The sequence below is a fragment of the Aethina tumida genome, chromosome 7 (assembly GCF_024364675.1).
Source record: "Aethina tumida isolate Nest 87 chromosome 7, icAetTumi1.1, whole genome shotgun sequence".
NCBI lineage: Eukaryota > Metazoa > Arthropoda > Insecta > Coleoptera > Nitidulidae > Aethina > Aethina tumida.
The window spans coordinates 9,668,558-9,690,006 of NC_065441.1; the positions used below are offsets into that span (position 1 = coordinate 9,668,558).

Below are 21,449 nucleotides of genomic sequence, written 5' to 3' on the forward strand. Positions count from 1 at the left end.
TGAAGGAATTTGCTTTTATGTATATTTTACCTCATGGTGCTAGTAAACTGAAACAACTCACAAGTAAATAAAAATATTAATTAATACAACCAATATGTATATTTTATTTAGTTCTAAAATTACAAAAATATGTTTGAAATTTACAAAAGAATAATATTGCAGCTGAGGTTATATTTCTATAAATCTACATTCAACACCTCAATAAATCAGAATCCTTTTTACACACAATTATTTTAAGTTCTCTGCATATTTTGCAGTATCGAGGTGGTTTCTTTGAATGAAACCTTGGAGTTCTGCAAGAGACCTGTGTGGCGTGGTTTGAATGTCGGACTAATCCAAAGCGAAAGTGAACTTTTGCTTTCGTCGTCTTGGGTCCGGCCCACGCCCGCGGGACCTTACCATATTATCGTGCCATTCTACCGGTCTAACCTAATATTTTTGTTTCCATTTTCTCAGTTCGCATTCCTTTGTGTGAACAAACAAAAATATTTAAGTCTTTACTTAAAGATACTACAATTTTGATGGTTATTTTATTTAATAGTTTATTGTAAAGTATGCGCTTCATTTACATATATCTTAATATATTCACAAACTATTTATTTCATGTATTGGGGCGATGAACTTTCTACAACAAGAATTGCAATAAATAAATGTCACATTTAGTTTTATTCAAATTATGGTGGATACGCCACTTTTAAAAAAATGCTTGTTCTTGTCAAAAATGTTTTGTTAGGAACTAATTTATATCTGAATCAAGATCAAGGTTCACTATAAAACATAATTTATATCAGAAATGAGAGGAATGTTATTTATTCCACTAACAAAATTGATAAAAAATTTTAACAAATGTTCTAATTTTGATTTGATCCTTGACTTGACAAATATGTTGATTGGGATAATAAATATCCAGAACAGTTGAATACTATTTAATATCAAAAAATAATGGTTTAAAATAAATGGGTCTGACATTGAAATGCTCATTTAATTTAAAAACCAATATAGTTTTAAAAAATATAAAACAGAATGACTCATTTTTTAAATAAATTATTAAATTTGCTATACTCATTTCGTAAATTGTGAAAGTCGGTTATACTATTTACGACGAAGAATTAAACAATATATTTGTATTTTTAATACTAAATATTCTGATCAATTATAAATGTTTAAATGTTACTATCTACTGTTTTATTAAATTTAAAATAATTCTTATTTTACAGAAAACTTTGTAGTTTTCATTTTACAACTTCTCTGAATTTTGGTTACTTAATCATTAATTTTTAAATAAACTAGGAATCAAAACAAATTAAATGAGAACGTACAACTTAAAATAGCCAATAAACTTTAAACTAATTAAATAAAACTAAATCAGATAAGACACTAACTAACTGTTCCGCATTCTGAATAATCATGAAAGCCTGACTGGAGCTCTAGTATTAGTTTTGTTCCATTGGCACCATAAAAAAAAAACATTTTTATCATAAAATTAACGCTAAATTTAAACATACATACGGCACTATATTAATTAAAAACAACAGATTTTACTTCATATGTACTTGGGAAATTTGCAAATTACCTGTTGCACCTTATTTGTGTCCATGCAATTGATATTGATCTGGACCGTAGAAGGTATGGCGGAAGTGGTCTGTTCACCTTATATCGGACTTATAAACCATCTCGGTTTTCTAGATTGCAAAAATTTCTAACATGCAGTCGCATAAAATGCAGCAGGAGACACTGGATTACTTTCTATTTGAATCCGAACAGCTTGTGGCATAGTGTGAAATTATAATAAGATGAAAATTATTATAATTATAATAATTTTTGAGTGAATGTGTATGAACAATTATTATTGTTTTGCTTTTTTCATTTAAATTGCATATGCAGCAACACAATTAAATGAATTAATTTATAAGAAAGATCCAATTGTCTATTATTGTGAGATAAAATTTACTTCAAAATAGTTTTCTAAATTAAATAAGTCAACTGTGTTAACGCACGTTTAAAGAATACTATAAAGATGAATTTTTTTAACAATTCCAATAAATTTATATTTACTCAAGAATTAATATAAAATGTTTGCCACTTTTGATGATTTTATAATTCTTGTATTATTATTGTGTAGTTATGTATAATTAAAATAAATTTATAAAAAACCTTCATATTCATTGAGTAATTTTCTAAAAATAATTTAGAATAAAAAAAATGCCAAAAACCTCCATAAACAGTATATTTTTTAATTAAATATTCATTATTTACCTACATTCTAATTAATCGTGTATTAATTAAATTTTCCCGCTTTTACAACAGTAATTTACATTTTCAAATAAAATAATGAACATGAATTGATGTTTTTAAACATTCTGTGAATTAATTTAATTGTTTAAAAACATTTGATACAATTTCTCTACAACTAGTAACATTGTGTCTTGCATTAATAGACCTAATTGGATTGTTACATGAATTATAAAGATATAATCTCGCAATCCCATTAAAGTAGCCGGAGGATGGCAAATTAGATTTTCTGCGTGAGCCATTTAGTCAAATAAAGTATAAAGCATGATACAATTCACTAATAAATATTTTAGAGTAGCATATTTAGATCAGATTTGACTGCACGATTACATTTTAGTGGACGTAATTGTTCACGTAATACATATTAGCACAATCTAATCTCTAAACTACCCAGCAGCATATCTAATGGACGTTGTATATTTTAACTTTTAAATACCATTTAAAACCAGTCTTTTAAATTGTTTGCAATAAAAAAGTCACTAAGTAATTACTATTATCATCATATTTTTCTTAAGTAGCTAATTTTAATTAAAATTTTCTAGTTAATTAATTTTTATTTATTTTTTTAATACATTATTTTTTGTTGTTAACAAATACAGATTTTAACATAAAATAATTTCTCTCGTAATAATTATTATTTAATAATAATTCAGTAACCTGACCTATATTTATATTTTGATTGTATGAGTTTATTCATTGGTAGTACCATTAAAGGAATTTTACTAACGAAATACTAAAACCATTTCATGGTAGACCTATTCAATATTTCTGTCACGATAATGACCCATGATATTGTGTATAAAAATGTTGAACAAATGGCACCGTTGCGAAACGCATCTCAAAATGATACAGTTTAGATTGTTTAGGAACAGGTGGACTAACGTAACCATTGGCTTGAGGCTAATCGGTCGTCGAGCTACACGTATTTGGGGACAAAACAAAGACACGCCTCTATCCACACAGTACAAAACGCATAAAAGATTGTAATAAACTAGTTTTGCATTACATAACACTGAGATTAATATTTTTTATCTATTAGTATAAATCATGTTCCATACTATAATTTTTACTAAAGCAAAAAATAAATGAACTTATATGAAATACTAACTAAAACTGACACTTGATATATTTCAAAAAGCTGCATTTATTTATGTATTTAAAAAGTTTTTAAACTTCTTAATCTGGTTTTAAAATAAGTAATATCCAAAATTATTATCCAATTTGGACTACTCTGTACACACTGTATAAATCATGAAATTAATTAATAAAATAATTAATTAAAAACAAATAAATCTTTTAAACTATTGTAAATCGTTTAAAAACAATAAACAAATAAATGCGCCATGGTTTCCTTGAAGAAAAAAAAAACTGCATTTTTATCAGCAATAGAAACACAATTAGTCCAATTATCATTAATCAATATCAGAAACGGCAACACGATTAAAATGTATTATAAATGATTTAATTGCATGTACGATTGCGCCTAATAAATCGCTAATGGCCCGCCATTAATTGATCGGTTATCATTAAAATGTTCAGTTCGAACGTACTAGACAGGCGTGTATAAAAAAATAATTAAAACCAATTTAAAACCGGATCCGGCACACGAAAAGAGCGTCGACGACGGTGACGACGAAAATCAGGCGCCTCCGGTACAATTACCGAAGCCGATGACGACAGGGTCACTTCGCCAGCATCCATTGCGAGATGTGGGGGGCTGACCTCGCGGTGGTCACGACGCGGGGGCACGTGCCACAGCTAATGGGATTTAAGTTGCTGTCAGACATGCACATTTTTTTCCAACGCGAACAAGACAACTCGTTAATCCAAATAAAAAAAAATATAAACGTTATAAACGAATTTTAAATATTGACAAATTATTTTTTGTGTTTAAAAACAAACAAAAAAAAATATTTAATATATATAATGCAGATTTTTATCTCAACAGTTCAATGAAATTAAACTTTTCGTGAAATGTAAAATGTAAACTTTAAATTGTGAAATGTAAAATGTAAAATGTAAAAGGTAAAAAGTAAAATGTAAAACGTAAAATGTAAAACGTAAAATGTAAAATATAAAATGTGGAGGTTCCAAATTGGTTGTTTTTATATTTTCAGACCAGAAAGAGAAAAACTTCAGAAGTCTTCAGAAATCAATTTCTTTAAATATTTATCTATTTATTTATTTATTTATTTGAAAGATTACAAAAATTTTCTTCACGTATTTTTTAGGTAATATAAGAAAATTTCGATGCATTAATTTATTTTTTATTTAATTTTTTTGTTACAGGTTGAAATTACGATAATTATCCAAAAATATATAATTTATGATATATTAAATTATTTTTAACTAGGATATAACGACATTTCTAGTTTCAAGATAATTAATATTGTTGCCAATGGAACAAAGAGAATGTAATTGATATTTTATTTATAACTCTGAAACAAAGTTAAAAAACTTATTTTTTCAATTCTAAGTTGACCTAATTAGTGAGAAATGTTTTATCCTAAAAACAAAACAGAATGTGATTAAAATAATAAAAGTCGATTGTTAATATTAATATAAATATTGCAGTATTGTTTCAGATTGTATTAAACACTACTCCACAATGACTTGATTCAAGACAAATTGATGTTTCCTTTTATAGATAAATACCAATTTATGTGAAATTAATAGATTTTATGCCCACATTTAAAATGTAAAATGTAAAATGTAAAAAGGTAAAAGGTAAAAGGTAAAAGGTAAAAGGTAAAAGGTAAAAGGTAAAATGTAAAATGTAAAATGTAAAATGTAAAATGTAAAATGTAAAATGTAAAATGTAAAATGTAAAATGTAAAATGTAAAATGTAAAATGTAAAATGTAAAATGTAAAATGTAAAATGTAAAATGTAAAATGTAAAATGTAAAATGTAAAATGTAAAATGTAAAATGTAAAATGTAAAATGTAAAATGTAAAATGTAAAATGTAAAATGTAAAATGTAAAATGTAAAATGTAAAATGTAAAATGTAAAATGTAAAATGTAAAATGTGGAGGTTCCAAATTGGTTGTTTTTATAATTTCAGACCAGAAAGAGAAAAACTTCAAAAGTCTTCAGAAATCAATTTCTTTAAATATTTATTCATTTATTTGACAGATTATAAAAATTTTCTTCACGTATTTTTTAGGTAATATATGAAAATTTCGATATATTAATTTATTTTTTATTTAATTTTTTTGTTTCAGGTTGAAATTACGATAATTATCCAAAAATATATAATTTATGATACATTAAATTATCTTTAATTATGATATAACGACATTTCTAGTTTCAAGATAATTAATATTGTTAACCTAATTAGTGAGAAAAAAATGTTTTATCCTAAAGACAAAACAGAATGTGATTAAAATAATAAAAGCCGATTGTTAATATTAATATTAATATTGCAGTATTGTTTCTGATTGTATCAAACACCACTTCACAATGACTTGATTGAAGACAAATTGATGTTTCCTTTTATAGATAAATAGCAGTTTATGTGAAATTAATAGATTTTATGCCCACATTTAAAATGGAAACGTATTAAAATAGAATGATTCAGATATATTACTATTGCTAGTGACCAAATAAGGTTTCCCAATTAGACGTTAACCATATTTTTGTTAGTTTTTAGTTGTTTAATCATACATTTATTTTGAAATAATTTATAATAAATAATATTTAAATAACAAGTGAACTAGATTTCAAAATAATTATGTATCCACTAACCAAATTACAATTGCTCGTATACAAAACACCATAAAATAGAAATGTAGTATTTGCGAAACTCAAACGACATAAACCTTGAGATATGATTGTAAAGTTTAAATGTCTATAATTAATTAATATCGACTTTTCGATGCTTGATTTCTTCCCAATATTAATGGGCAAGGATTTAAAATTGGAACGTTTCCTATTTGAATTGAATTGTTACGTTTGAGATTATTTAAAATATTAATTCCCAAACGAACTCATTAAGATGTTTGTCGCTTTTAACTAGTTAGTTTAATTGATTAGTATTGAATATTCCGATAACTTTTAACAAAATTCCTTTAACTTGTAAGGTCATGTTAATTTAATTTAATTGGACGAAATATTCTGTAAATAGTATTCTCCTAAAAAAACAACATTCAAAAATGCAAATACTCTTAATTAGTAACATAATAGCAATAATTTTTAATTGTGGACATTCACAATTTAAAACGTAAACTAAATTTAATACAAAAAAAGGCTTTTGTCATAATATATTCAGTAATACTTTCATATTTTTTTCCCTATTATATAAGTATTTTAAGCAAACTTTATAGTAATTATTTCAAAAATATCTTGGCCAAAGCGAAAATAATTAATCACTCGTGTGTTAATTATTTTTGAACCGATTACGTGTTACCAAAGAGGGAAAAGTGGCGTCGAATTCATTCAATTTTTTCATCGTACTTGAAATAATGTTAAAGAATCTATTCGGAAGTGTGTTAATTTATATTAAAATTGTGCAAATTAAAGTAAATGTGCCTGAAACTCATGAATAATAAAAACTATAATACTATATTATATTATGAAATGTATTTGTACAGTTTCCTAGTTTCACATTCGTTTATTTGTGTAAACTGATGGAAAAATGGTTGAGCAATGTGCGGATTATTAAAATTTAAGTTAATGACTAAAAAACCGTGTCTGCATGAATAAATTTAGGCTTCACACGCTAAAACTTTAATTGTCGGATGATTAAATACGAAATTCTTATAATAATTAGTATAAAATTGCTGACATATTAAATTTACGTCTTTAACAAACGAATTAACAATTTGTATGATGATTAATTTAGCTTTAAATAAAACTAAAAATGGTTTAAGTTTAAACAAGCATGTTATAGGATTATTGGGAAGATTAAATGGGAAGTTCCACCTTCTCCATCATACAGATAAGACATTTCATGTGACTGTTAATTATATTTATCAAAGACATATTGGAAAAAAATTGTAGACTGTAATGGTGATTATTCTAGTTGAAATCGTTAGTATAAGTTATATTACTTAAAAACTGTCTTAGTTATTATAATAAAATAAATAATTTGGACTTGACAACCTAGCAATTAACCCTGTACATTTATCCAAAGTAAATTCATAATTAAGGCGTTAAATTTACACAATAACTTACATTATTCCACTGATGACACGCAATCTTCTTTACACCTAGTGATCTTCATTTCAACTCTTTAAAATTCAAAAGCAGTAATGCATATTCATTTATACTTGCAAATAATATTTTATGCAATATTATGAATATGATTTACACAATAAAAAATCTTGAGCACCTCAGAAAAACTGCTTAATTATTAAAAACGAACTCGGCAAATCGTGAGTCAGATTACTCCTCATTTTATTGATAACACACACAGATAAGTATTATATAAGAATTGATTGCAAACTATTTATTTAAAAGGTGAGAATTTCTCATTGCATGATAACATTATTTTTGACATTTCAATAAATCGACCTTAACATTTGTGTCCATCAATTCCCCATTATTTAATTTCAGTAAGAAAATTAAATTTTCATTTCCTACATGTCCAGTTGTAATTCAACCATCACAATTACATCCGACATTAAATGCATGGTAAATAAATAATAGGTTCTGACCTACCGTAACATTGCAAGTCAATAAAAAATTCACATGTCATTACATAAATTATGTGTTGAAATTCGAACAGCATTCACCCACACCAAAGTTTGCATATTATTTTTATTAATGTGTCAGTTTCTTTTCTAAATGGTATTTAAAATAGTATCCATAATTGGATAACTCATTTAACAATTACGCCTTTCATCACCGTAACATTAAAATGTTACGATTTTCCACGACACATTAATTTGCACATAATCATCAATGTGATTCGGATAATTTTAAAAGCGATTAACAGTTATGTTGATCCGTTAAAGATTATTTATGGAGAACGTGGCCGTTAATCCGTGAATATTTTCAAAAAAATTATGTCCCAACGAAGCGGATGTGGCAATTTTACTTGTGTTAAAAGTTGATAAAATCCGTTCCAATTATCAATTTTAAAACTGCACTTAAATCAGAATGTCACATTGCAAAGAAATCGACGTAATTTGATGCATATTAAATAATTATAATTTTGTGACACGCTCAACTGCATTTACTATAATTTTAGAGTCTAATTACTAAAATAAATAAGTGTGTACGTTAAGTGCAGCAAAATAAAACGTCGCCATTCAACTTGACACAACTTTCAAGTACTGCAGTCTTATTAAACGCCTGATAATGATTAATAGGTAATTTCCTCGAAAATAACAATGCCTTAAAGATTAATAAGTGTTTAACTTAGTGAAATTGTATTTAGAAAACAGATGCAACGTTTATGGGTGATTTCAAAACGGACAGACGTGCGAGTGGCAATGAACTTGAAACGAAGATGAACAACTGAATGGGAAGAAAGTCGGTGATGTGTACAGGTTCGATTCGTAGTATTTTTCATTAACTCCTTATGTAACACATCTAGCCTAGCGCAATAACAACGGCGGAGAGGTTTTTAAAATGTCATTTGCGATATCAATAAATTGCAGTTTATTATTAACTGGTTTTTATTACTTCTGGATTCCTCATTTTGTTGGCATTTAATTTATTATTGGACTTTCTCCATAAATGTTTTACTTCGCCACTCACTTTCGTGTATTGTTGCACAAAACGTATGTGACACTAACTAGTAAAGCTTTGAAACTGCTGCTTTTTTGAGGGCCCTTATGTCTTTGAACTATTTATTTGTATGTTGTTTTTACATTACAAAATATTTAATTTTTATTTTTACATAGATTTTTTCTTAAAAAGTTTTCAAAATTTCAGGACTAGCCATCGAAATTTTAAGTACATATTTTGAAGTAATTATCTTACGATTTAAATTAAATCGAGTAATATGAACATATCTCGAAATTTATCAAAAATATAGTTATATATTAGCAAAAGATAATTTTGCGTCACAAATCATATAATCAAGAAAACCTGATTTTTCTGATATTTTAAAAGCAAACTGGTTTCCATTAGAAATAAAAAAATGTATATATAGAAATTTTAAGGATTTATTTGTTTTTTGTATCTTACTTCTTACTTATCTTCTTACTGTTTTTTCGAAATTTACTGAATATCATATATTTCATAAACAGTTTTTTCTATATTTAAAATACACGTAACAACTAAAATCAAATTTAATAATGTTTGAATAAATAAATACGCACCTCAAAAAGAATTATTGAGGTAAATAATTGAGATATTACCAAAAAATGCTTCTGGAAAGTGTCTACCCTTAGTTACTCAGTTTTTTGTTATATTTAAAATACTATTACATATTCAATGATGCTTTCAAATTTGAAATGAAAAATACACATATTACCTCAAAATTTTATTGATTTATTGAGTTAAACATTAATAGATATTAATTTAAAAAAATGCTTCTAGAAAGTTTTTAAACTTAGTCAAACAGTTTAATTTATTTTTATTTAAAAAAAATTATATTATATTATCTCAAAATTTTATTGATTTATTGAGATAAACATTTGAAATATTAATTTAAAAAAAATGCTTCTATAAAGTTTTTAACCTTAGTGAAACAGATTTTTGTATATTTAAAATACTCCTGACAACCAAAATCACATTCAATAATGCTTTCCGTTTGAAAAAAAAATTCATATATTATCTCAAAATTTTGTGGATTTATTGACATAAACATTTGAGATATTAATTTAAAAAAATGCTTCTAGAAAGTTTTTAACCTTAGTCAATTTTTTCTATATTTAAAATACTCGTATAACAGCCAAAATCATATTAAATGATGCTTTCTATTTGAAATAAAAAACACATATTTTATTCCAAAATTATATGGATTTATTGACATAAATATTTGAGTATTACCTAAAAAATGCTTCTAGAAACCACAAAAAAAATTAAATAAGACTTGAAAAATGGACACTTGACTTTTTTCTGCCAAATTCAAGCTTCTTGTGTTACTTGAAGTTTTCAGAATGTTCGAAAATTTGTGTTCAATGTTTCGTAAAAGACCATTGTTACGAATGATTATTAATATTATATAATAAATATCAGAATTTTTAGAATGCTGAGTATCAGATGTGAAGATAAAGAAAACATTAAGAGATTTATTAAATAATCGCCAATAACTTATTTTCTTAATATCCAAAGCGTATCATCAACATAACACTAAGACAATAATTGTCTTCGACATCTTTGCCATGACATATGGAAATGCCTTTATTCCTAAGAATGAGGCGAAATGTCAACCCGTGATGCGACTCTTTGTGAGACGATAATTACGATATTTCATTCTGTATTACGTAACCAGCACCGTTCCTTGAAAACAATGATGGGATAGTACCTATAGGCTAACAGAATGTGTAGTTGTTGCACGCAAAATTATTCCGCCATTGACATTCTTCAAAAGATCTTTAAGCAGTGCCATAAACATTGTGGTACCAAAAATTAATATTCAAGTGGTGCCAATAAATTTCAAAAAGGTGCAATTTGTTTTTTAAAAGTATCAAACGTGCCGACTAAACATTTACGAAAACAACAACTTGTTTGTACGCTGCAGTGAAAAATGGTAAAAGTGATGACGCCTCGGGGTACCATCGATATACAGAATCGTCGTGATGCTCTCCGACTACCAATGATACCAATGGGAATTCCTCGCGTTGAACTTGAATGCGCGGCATAAAGGTCGCCGCCGCGATAGGTCGCCTGCCTCTCATCGTGTCATCTCTAGCTGACGGCGATTCGTGGCTCGAGCCCAGATTCCATCGTTGCAGTTGATGCAACAACAGACTTCTTTTATTTTAACGACGGGCATCCGATACATTCTCGTATCGAAGGGTAGAGTGCACGTTGTTAATGAGGCAACCTGCATTTGCGAATGGATTTATTTGAGCTGTTGACCAATGCTTTAAAACACCGTAATGCTCTCACAACAATGGGATGGGAAATTATCCAGATTTTGCAATTTGAAATCTAAGAGAATTTAAGGAGAAACCATATGAATTTCGGTTTGAATTTCAGATAATCAAAGAGAATCAAGAAAACTGTTTAATAGAGTGATAACAGTTTTTTACAGATAATATACAAATTAATACTTAAAAATTACTTTAAAGCATATTATATCATTCAGATATTTTGATTTTTGGACTCAATATTTGTCTATAGTTACACATTCTTAGTCTTACCGATTAGCTACTGCTTTATTTTACTAGTTATAAATTAATTTCTGTCACATAACACATCGTTCAATAAGTCCCGAGACTAACCCAGAAATGGTCCTAGTAGTACCAAACTGGCCTCGATTCCCTAGAGTTTCGCATGTTAATAAAACATTGTTTTTTAATGGGTAAAAAACCGTAGAAGCCCAGCAATGGCTTGAAAAACATTAACCGGACTCCTCTCCATCCAAATCAACGATTTGTCGGTGGTATTCTCAGTTTAAACGTGGTCGTACGGACACAAACAATGCGGAACGTTCGGGTAGGCCATTGGAAGCCGTTACACCGGAAAATGTGAGTGAAATGTTAAAAATCATAATGAAAAATCGCAAAGTGAAGGTCCGTGAGATTGCAGAAATGACACAGATGTCATCTGGAAGCGTATTTATAATCCTTCATGAAAAATTGAGCATGAAAAAGGTTTTTTCCAAGTGGGTGTCGCGAATGCTTTCAGTGGAACAAAACAGCAAGCCACAAGTCCATGAAAACAAAGACAAAATTGAACGAGTTGGGCTTTGATTTGCATCCCCACCCTCTGTATTCGCCAGATTTAATCCCCAGCGACGACTGGCTCTTTGCTGATCTCAAAAAAATGCTCCAGGGAAAAAAATTTGGCTCGAATGAGGAGGTCTTTGAATCCTATTTTGAAGCATAGGATAAATTCTTTTATAAACATGGTATAGAAACATTGGAACGATTGTATCACTCTAAAAGGAAATTATATTGATGAATAAAAATGATTTTTGAAAAAAATATGTTGTTTTCGTTGTTAGTCTCGGAACTTATTGAACGATGTGTTACAAGCTTTATGTAATAAAAACTAAAATGGTTTTGTTGTTATCAAAACTTTAATTGTGAAAATATTTAGACAACTTAGTATTTAAAACAAACCCACTTATCACTTATTATTCATGTAAATTATTAATATAGTATATTTAAATTGACAATAAATGGGATTTGAACGAACTTCTTTTATTTATTTAAATACCTTCATCAAACAAAAAAGTTAGGAAAAACTTAAATCATTAAATAAATCTAATAGACTTGAAAACTTATAAATAATGAATACCTTAGAAAAGTATATTGTCAGTCTTTGATGCTTTCAGAGTAATAAACAATTAAAATGTCTACTTGCATCAACATAATTAAATATATTATTAAATATTACTATTTAATTTTTGGGAAATTTGAACCACCATTAAAAGGTAAGTCAATAAAAGTGATAACGAATATTAAGATTATTATATTTAGTTTATTTATCAGTTAGTTAAATATATAATATAAAAATATAAAGATGTATTTATATTTTTTACACTGTTTTTAGAAGATTTACTTGCTCCACTTTTCGAGGTGGTAAATATGGGCGTACGTAAAACATATATGGTGATTCTAATGGCTTTACTTGCAACAATTACAACATTATATTTTATAATTATATTATATGTGGTGTTGTTTCCGTCTACTGATATACAGATAAAGATGACACACATGCCTATGATGGGAATGATGTTATATGTAAGAAAATTTTTACTCTATTGTTTTAAATTATCAAAAAATTTAAATTTATTCATTATTTGTTACATTTATTTTCTTCATAAAATAATTTTTGCAGCAACTTATTGAATTTGAAGGAAAGTTACTCAACAACAACATTAAATGTTATAAAATGCATTTTATGTGTTGAAATAGTAAATAATAAATAGTAAAATACCGTCATTTAACAGGTTCATCAGGAGTTTATAGAGATAGCAATTTTATTTCTCTAAAATCTTTTCAAGAAGTTTTTTGTACCTTCGAACATATATAACTGTTAAATAATATATTATATTTTAGTGTAACATAACGTGGTGGTTGGGAATTTGGTACCGAAACTACATTTACAATACAATTCTTAAGCAAGGATTCAAATATTTCAAAGAATGGAGGACAGCATCGGTAGAAATCCACAAACAAATAATCCACGAAGTTGGCACGGCGTACATAATTTTCTACACCATGCTTGTACTATGCATTCTGCAAGCCATTATATTTCAACCACTCTGGGGCAACGAGAACGACATCTATTTCATAATACAAGTCGCCAACAAATATTTTAATCGCCATCTGACATTGGTGGTGAAAATATTTTTTTACTCGTCTGTGTGGTATTTCACATTAACCGTTCTTGCAATAGATATAATTTTTGTATACTACAGTCTTCATGTGAAATTCCAACTTTACATATTAAAGGACAGGCTTAGATTTATCTCGCTTGGATTAGATACAAGTGAAATTTTGTTAGATAACACCGCGTATCAAAGAGTGATTTCTCGCAAACTGGTTGATAGTATTGAGCACTACAATTCTGTAAGCAAGTAAGTTGTTTAATTATTTTATTATTCCGAATTTAGTAGAGAATTAGAAGTTGTTAAAATTAAGGTCTTTGCACAATGTCCAAAATTCTCCACAGAAAATCTCACATGTAAAAATAAATCCTACTGTACACTGCCCAGTGGATACTGCTAAAATATACATTTCTATTAGTCAACTTCTTCAAAAGCTTCTAAGCTCCTCTACTATTGAAGCTATGCCCCTTCAACCCTGTATATAATAATAATAATAATAGTTTTTTTTAATATCATTTGTTAGATTAGTATTCCAACTCAACAGTATAAATGAACTAGCTTTTTTGGCTGGAAATTTTTCTGGAGTGATGGGTGCAGTATCAACAATTTATTTATTGTCCACTGTAAGTAGCAACTCAAAAATAAAAACTAGTACGTCCACACGTTTTTTTCAGGACATTAATCCAAAAACAAAATTTGTTTTATTTATTGTTATAGTCCAGTACATTTTAATGATATGTATTATTGGAGCATATGGTCAGGGATTATCAACAAGTGTATAATTATATAATTTTAATTAAATTCAAACAAATGTAAACAACAAAGAAATAATTTTAGGTAGAAGCATTGTATGGAGAAACCACAAATTGCTCTTATTATCTGTGGAACAAACAAAATAAAATACTTTTTGTTGTATTTCTCGGAATGGCACAAAGACAGTTAACTTTTACATTTAATAACATGGTTAAACTGGACTACAATTATATAATAAAGGTAACAAAAACACTTTTAGTGTACAAAATATTGCAGAACTTCTTTGTTACAGATTATTAAAACGCTGTTTACTTACGTGACATTTTTGCAGTCAATTTCCCAATAAAATTCTAAAAAGAAGTATATTGTTCATCTGTGTTAACAATTTGAAGTACTTGTACAACAGCACGTAATAGTTTGACAAAAATACCACATATTTACACAGCTAATCACTTCAGTTCACAAAGATTTTCTTTCATTCAGTCAATTATAAAGTCCTAAAATTTAATTTTATAGAAACCCCTGTGCTTCATGTCCTTTCAATAATTTAAATATTTTTTTTATTTTATAATTCAGTCATATTTACTCAGTAGACAAAAGTTACTCGCCACTTTCGAATACTACAAGGACTCATTCGATCACGCTCCTTCGTTAATTTCAAATACGTTATGTTGTTAATGAATAAATTTATTTGAAATACGTTATCAATTTGTTTTTTAATGTTTAATGACCTAATTAAATAATTTATTAATTACCTGATTATAAAGAAACTGCTTACCTGAAAAAAAGAAACAATTAATAATTTAGAACAAAATGTATAATACAAATTTGTATAAAGTGGAACGAATAACAAATTAAAAGCATCACCTTAATTAAAAATTAAAGTGCTTTGTTTCTTTTGAGAAGTTTTTTTTTAATGTGAATAATATCTGAGTACGTGGATATTGTGGGGAACCTTGTTTAATTCTATTAAACAAAAGAATTTAGTGCGATCCACTTCTCATAAGCATCAATTTCTTTTGCTCTAGAAGTATTGTTAAATGAAAGTGTTTAAGTTATGGTGCTCATCATTTCTGTAATGATCTTCAGTCTCTCAAATTAGCCTCCACAACAACAATCAACAATATGATTATATAGACTACATATATTCAATGTCAATTTTTTAAATAACATTTTGATTTTTGTTTGTTCTGTTAAGCTCTATTTTTGAGAGTTCACATTAAATAAAAGGGATATTTTAAAATGTTGCTATAGTGACAGTCACTACAAATATTAATAAAATAAAAATTTTATCAAAAAATTGAAAAATAAATATAACGAATAAATTAAAATATTATTATATTTTTCTGATTCTAAAAGTTTTCATAGATATTTCATAAAGGATCAGGGACAGGATATGTCGGGACCTTCAAATGAAATAAAATAATGTTAAGAAGATATTTTATTTAAAAAAATCAATCGATTTGATCAATCAAAAACATTCACTCGGCCATTTAAATTCACGCATTGAACCGTTGAATCGAAATTAGAGCAGATAAGGCAGTTGGCAGTTTACGGCACGACCACACCTAAACTGCCACGGTACAGAAAATGTATGCGAGAAAGGCACCAAACAAAGCGAGTAATTGCAGTCCACATTTGAAGGGCACGCGCTTTAATTCCTGCGATTTATTTATTTATGTGTGTACCGGGTTTAGACAAACAATGCATCGCTGAATGTGACCGGCACTTTTTAAATTGACATTGAATTCATTCGAGAGAGATGTCTGCACGACATTCATACAGGATGCATAAAACTGGATAATATTGTAATTATTGTAATATCGTGTTAATAGCAAATATAATTTCCTTAAATAATGGTTATATATATTTTTAAAATCCCTTATTATTTTTTCATTTTTTTTTAATTTAACATCTCTTTATTATTGAGTTTTTGAGAACAAAGCTTTGCTGTTCGAGTTTGAGTTGTGCCATTAAATTTTAAATACAAAATTTTTATGTAATTTTTAATATAAAGCAGATATATAAATTGAAGTTATGAAAATATTAACAAATTTTAAGTTTTTCTATTATAGTTGTCAAAATCACTCATATAACAAACATATTTCAAAAATATGTTCTTAAATAATAGTTATTTACACTTTTAAAATTCCTTTTTATCATTGTTTCTTTACGTTTTTAACTTTTTTTATATATTATTTTATTTTTAATAAAAAGCAGACATATAAATATAAATTATAAAAAACTCTTATAGCAGACACTCTGTTTTTCAAAAATATTATCCAAAAATTTTAATATTAATTAATTTATTTATTTAATTTGTTTGTAAATCCCATGAAAACAAAATTATTTGCTTGCGTTTCAAGGACAAACAATTTAAACTTGAATTTTCAATTAGCATATTACAATTAACATATGTGCTTATATACCTATGTTTCTCGAGAATAAAATTGTAAATTTTCTCCACGAAGGCAGTAATAAATTTAAAACTGATTAATTAATAATGGTCACCACATTGTAATTTATTTCAATGTGCAGGATATTTATATAAAATAATTATAAAACTACATGTTTTATTTCAAATCATCGAATAATTTTAAGTTAACAATTTAACTTAACATGTTTATAGGTATTTTATTTATGATTTTTTTTTTAAATGTTTAGCAAAAATTAATATTAATTAAACTTGACTAAAGCAACATACAAACGCAGTAATAATATATTACAAGTTATATTAATAAACAAAACATTACAAGATGCATTCATTAATTCCTCGAGTTTGTTTTCGTATAACAATTATGTTAAAAATGGTCAAAAATGACAGTATAAACTGAATATAATGCAGTGACTAACTGAATGGTGTTCTTAGTTACTTTTTTTATAAAATGTATGTAAAACTATTTTATTATATTCATTATATCTAAATATTCATATCGATTAATTGAATATTTTAACACCTGTCATATACTAACAAGAAATTATAAATTTTCTCCACTAAGTAATTTTCCAAATCGTTTAACAGCTGCAAACGAATTTCAACTTTATTACATTTATAATTTGACAACTAATCGAATGGTGTTTCTTTACCACAAACAATAAAAACAATTGTAAAATTTATTATTTTACATTACGAAAAGTTAAAACCAAATTAATTTAACACAGTTTTCAAGTACTTTAACATTTATTTATATATTTTGCATATATTCCAAAAATTTCGTTTTATTAATCTAATATATTAGATATTTAATTCAATTTGAATTTGAAAACTAAATAAAAATTATTGAAAATTATATTTTTAATCCAAAATATTTTTCAAAAGTTATAAAAATAATTTTGTAGTATGGTTTTGAAGATTTAGACCCAATTATTAATAACATAAAGATACTTAAAAATATTTACTCCTAAGAATTTCATTGAAAATAATTCCATTTCTTTGTTATGAACATTTTAAAAATATATCTTAATTATGAATTTAATTGTTTCACCAATTTTTTAATATATTTTTAATTTTGAAACAATATGTTGCTCTTGATCTCTTTATATCTCCATTTGCACATTTGATTATCGATTGATGATAATGAATGTTCAACCTTCTACAGTATTATTAAAATTATGATTTACCTCGTCCTAAACTACTTTGGTGTGGTGCAAATGACAAAACTACACGAGTGACAATTAAAATTAACAGCTTTGAAATATGTTGTTTTCATTTGGTCACGTGCTACAGTCAAATGTCAGCGGACATTAACACGTGATCATATTGATATAAAAATGTTAGTTTATAAGACTATTCAAACCGTAAAGGATTGGATTAATGAACTAGTGAACACCCAATTTCTTAGAACTACATAATGATTAATTTCTGTAGAAATAACACCAACTGAAACATGTACTTTTCATTAATTTTATTAATTATTAAATTGTAAATTAATTAATTAATATGGTAATTATTTAATTGTGGAATTTAACTTAATTGCCTATTAAAATATTATTTTCCATATGTTTCAAAGATGACAACAACAAATAACTCAAAATTACTACAAGAAGTATCGTTAAATCTTAACTAACTTACTAAAGATAATTTTATATACTATATATTTTTAGAAAGTTTGGATTTTTTTTGACATTATAATGATAAATTCAATTTTGATTATTATTTAAAATAAAACAGTTGCACATATTATTTTGAAGAGTTTTAAAATATTAGTACGAAAAATATCGAGAAGCTTTTGAAAAATCTTGAAAAAATTATGCAACATTTTTATATTCTAATACAACAATAAAACATGAAATAATTGGCATTCAATCCAATTAGTACAATTATATAAATACCTTGAAATTGGATACAGAAAAAATATGCCGATAGAAATGGGTGTAAATAATCGGTTAAACGATCGCCGATTATGAGACAAAATATTAACCCACTCTCCGTGCGCCTTGACCTTCATCAAAAATTACGCAATAATACGAAAATAATGGTACGGGAACAAAAATATGACCGGTCAGGTCCGGTGGCTGAAATTTAAATTTATATTTAAAAAAAATTTGAAAGGAATTTCACTCGACCTCGCACGATATTAGACAATGACTTAATGTAGATCAACAGTCGTGTTCATAAATTACCAAAATTATTAACGGAAACAAAAGCTTAGTTTTTATTAGGGTCAAAGATACATACAATGCGGTTTAGTTAAATATGGAAACACCCTCGTAATTTTTTTTTATTATTTGATTTTAATGGTCCACACTGTATTATTTTGTGTTTTAATGAAACACACAAAATTTTATGTTGAAGTTGACCAATAGGAAAGCGTCTTTGACCAGAAAATAAGCTTTATTATAAACCCCTATTTCCCACAATTATTATAAATAATTATTTTAAAATTTAAAATTTATTATTATTTAAAACCCTGAACACATCTAACTACCTATATGTTATAGACTATAAAAAAATTATTTATTACACACACTTCATTATTTACGGCATTGACAGAAAACGATAATTTGAAGCTTTCAACAATATATTATCTCAAGCACCTGAAGACTTGTGGTTATTGCTGCAGTTCAAACATATGATATGACATCTAACAGTTCAGGGTTATTATCGATTGTTTGGCTTTGGAAGTGAAAGAACTAGATTGAAAATGGTATGTATACATGTGCTGCTTAGAATGATCAAAACCGCCGCGACACAAAAGAAATCCTAACAATGAATATCAACTAGTCAGAAATATTAATCCTTGAGAAGGCAATTCATTTCAGTTTATTTTACGTCGTTTTATTTAATAAAAAAAAACCGATGGAATAATTTAGGTCATGTGATAAATACGTTTTTATAAATTATAAAGGAAATGTAGTGGATATGCAAACTTATGTAACAGATGTAATCTATAAAAAATTTAAACTGCCTTTTATGTATTTTAATTATCAAGTTAAAAGAATTCATTAAAACATAAAATTATTAAGGAAACATACATTTTGTAATAAGTTTCTGTTCTAATCTTGAATTGAAATTTCTTACGATCCCATCAAGAATATTTTTAAATTAAAATTTTATTAAATGATGCCAAAAATATCAAATGCTGTCAAAAATTAACATAATAAAAAATTTATTTAGTACTTCAATTAGTACTGAAATAATTTAAGTAATTCGTATGTACATATAAATATTTTCTTGATACGAATAATTATGTAAATACATTTATTAACAGTAAAAAAACAATTTAATTTTAATATACTCAGTAACCTTAAATTTAAGAGCATTTTAAATAAATTATTTTTTCTATTTAAAATTCTTTATTGAATAATATAATCAATTTTTTAAAAATGACACAAAATTATTCAAAAATATACTAACTAAATATTGTCTAAAGATCGCTTAGTGAAACATATTTATAATTTATTCTGTTATAATATTCACTCTATTACACACAGAAAATAATTTTTATATAATATAAACATTTCATATTTTTCAAAACACTAAGCATACTCAAAATATTAAAATAAAATAGAAGACAATTTATTTTTCAATTACATTTACGCTCGAGTTCCTATTAGAGAAAACTTACTGAATAGTGGTTTAGAAGTTTCACTTCTAATCTAGTATTGAAATCTTTTCCCTTTTATTAAAAATAAGACAAAAAAATAAGTTTTTTTAAATGTTAAAAAGTTCATTTTTTTTAATTATAAATGACAGGACAATATTAAGTTTACATTTATGAAAAAATTCCACATTTTCTATAAAAGAGGCACAAAAAATATAAGAAAATATTCTGAAAAATTATACTCATTTATTTAAGTGTAATATCAGAAGCATGATATTTGTATCGTATCAAATTTATTCCCAAATTCCATGCACAGATATATAATTCCCATGACACACATCCTTATGTACTTTAAAAATTATGAGAACAAAATGTTCAAGTATAAATTCTAATTTGTTTGCTCATGCTTATATAGTTTAATTAATGATAAAATGTCCTTTCAGTAACCATTGTTTGAGTGACGAATTCCATTTGTTTCTCGATATCACATTTATGGGACAGTTTAACACATTCAATTTTATCAATTTATTAATAATGACATTTCTGTCATTGAATAAACTAGAACTGCACAATTAACACAAAGCCAATTATACAAATAAAATAATAGATTTCACAATTCAACAGTTATTATTTATTGCCAAGAGGTCATTACTTAGTTTCAAATTTAGACTAATGAATATGCATGTGTGTTTAATTACAACTTGAAACATAAATAAAACTGTATTTGCTGTTTATAATTTTAATTACACATTTTACAATACATTTTGTGTATTATGTAGAATTGGGAACGCGCCGAATTGGTACATGATTATGTATATCAGGGCAGATTATGGTCTAGTTGAAATATACTGTTAATTGTAACACTGCCTTGAATTTGCGTAAAAATCATATTTTAGTCTTTTTTTTTTAAATTACACACATTAGTCATTAGGCCAGTGGATTAATTTAAAATGGACAAA

At 26.5% G+C, this 21,449-nt stretch overlaps 1 protein-coding gene across 1 annotated transcript in view; it reads right to left on the reverse strand.

Moving 5' to 3' along the window:
- LOC109596470 (N-alpha-acetyltransferase 15, NatA auxiliary subunit) overlaps nt 1-21,449 on the reverse strand; it is a 49,857-nt gene that overhangs the window by 11,592 nt on the left and 16,816 nt on the right. The window lies entirely within an intron of this gene.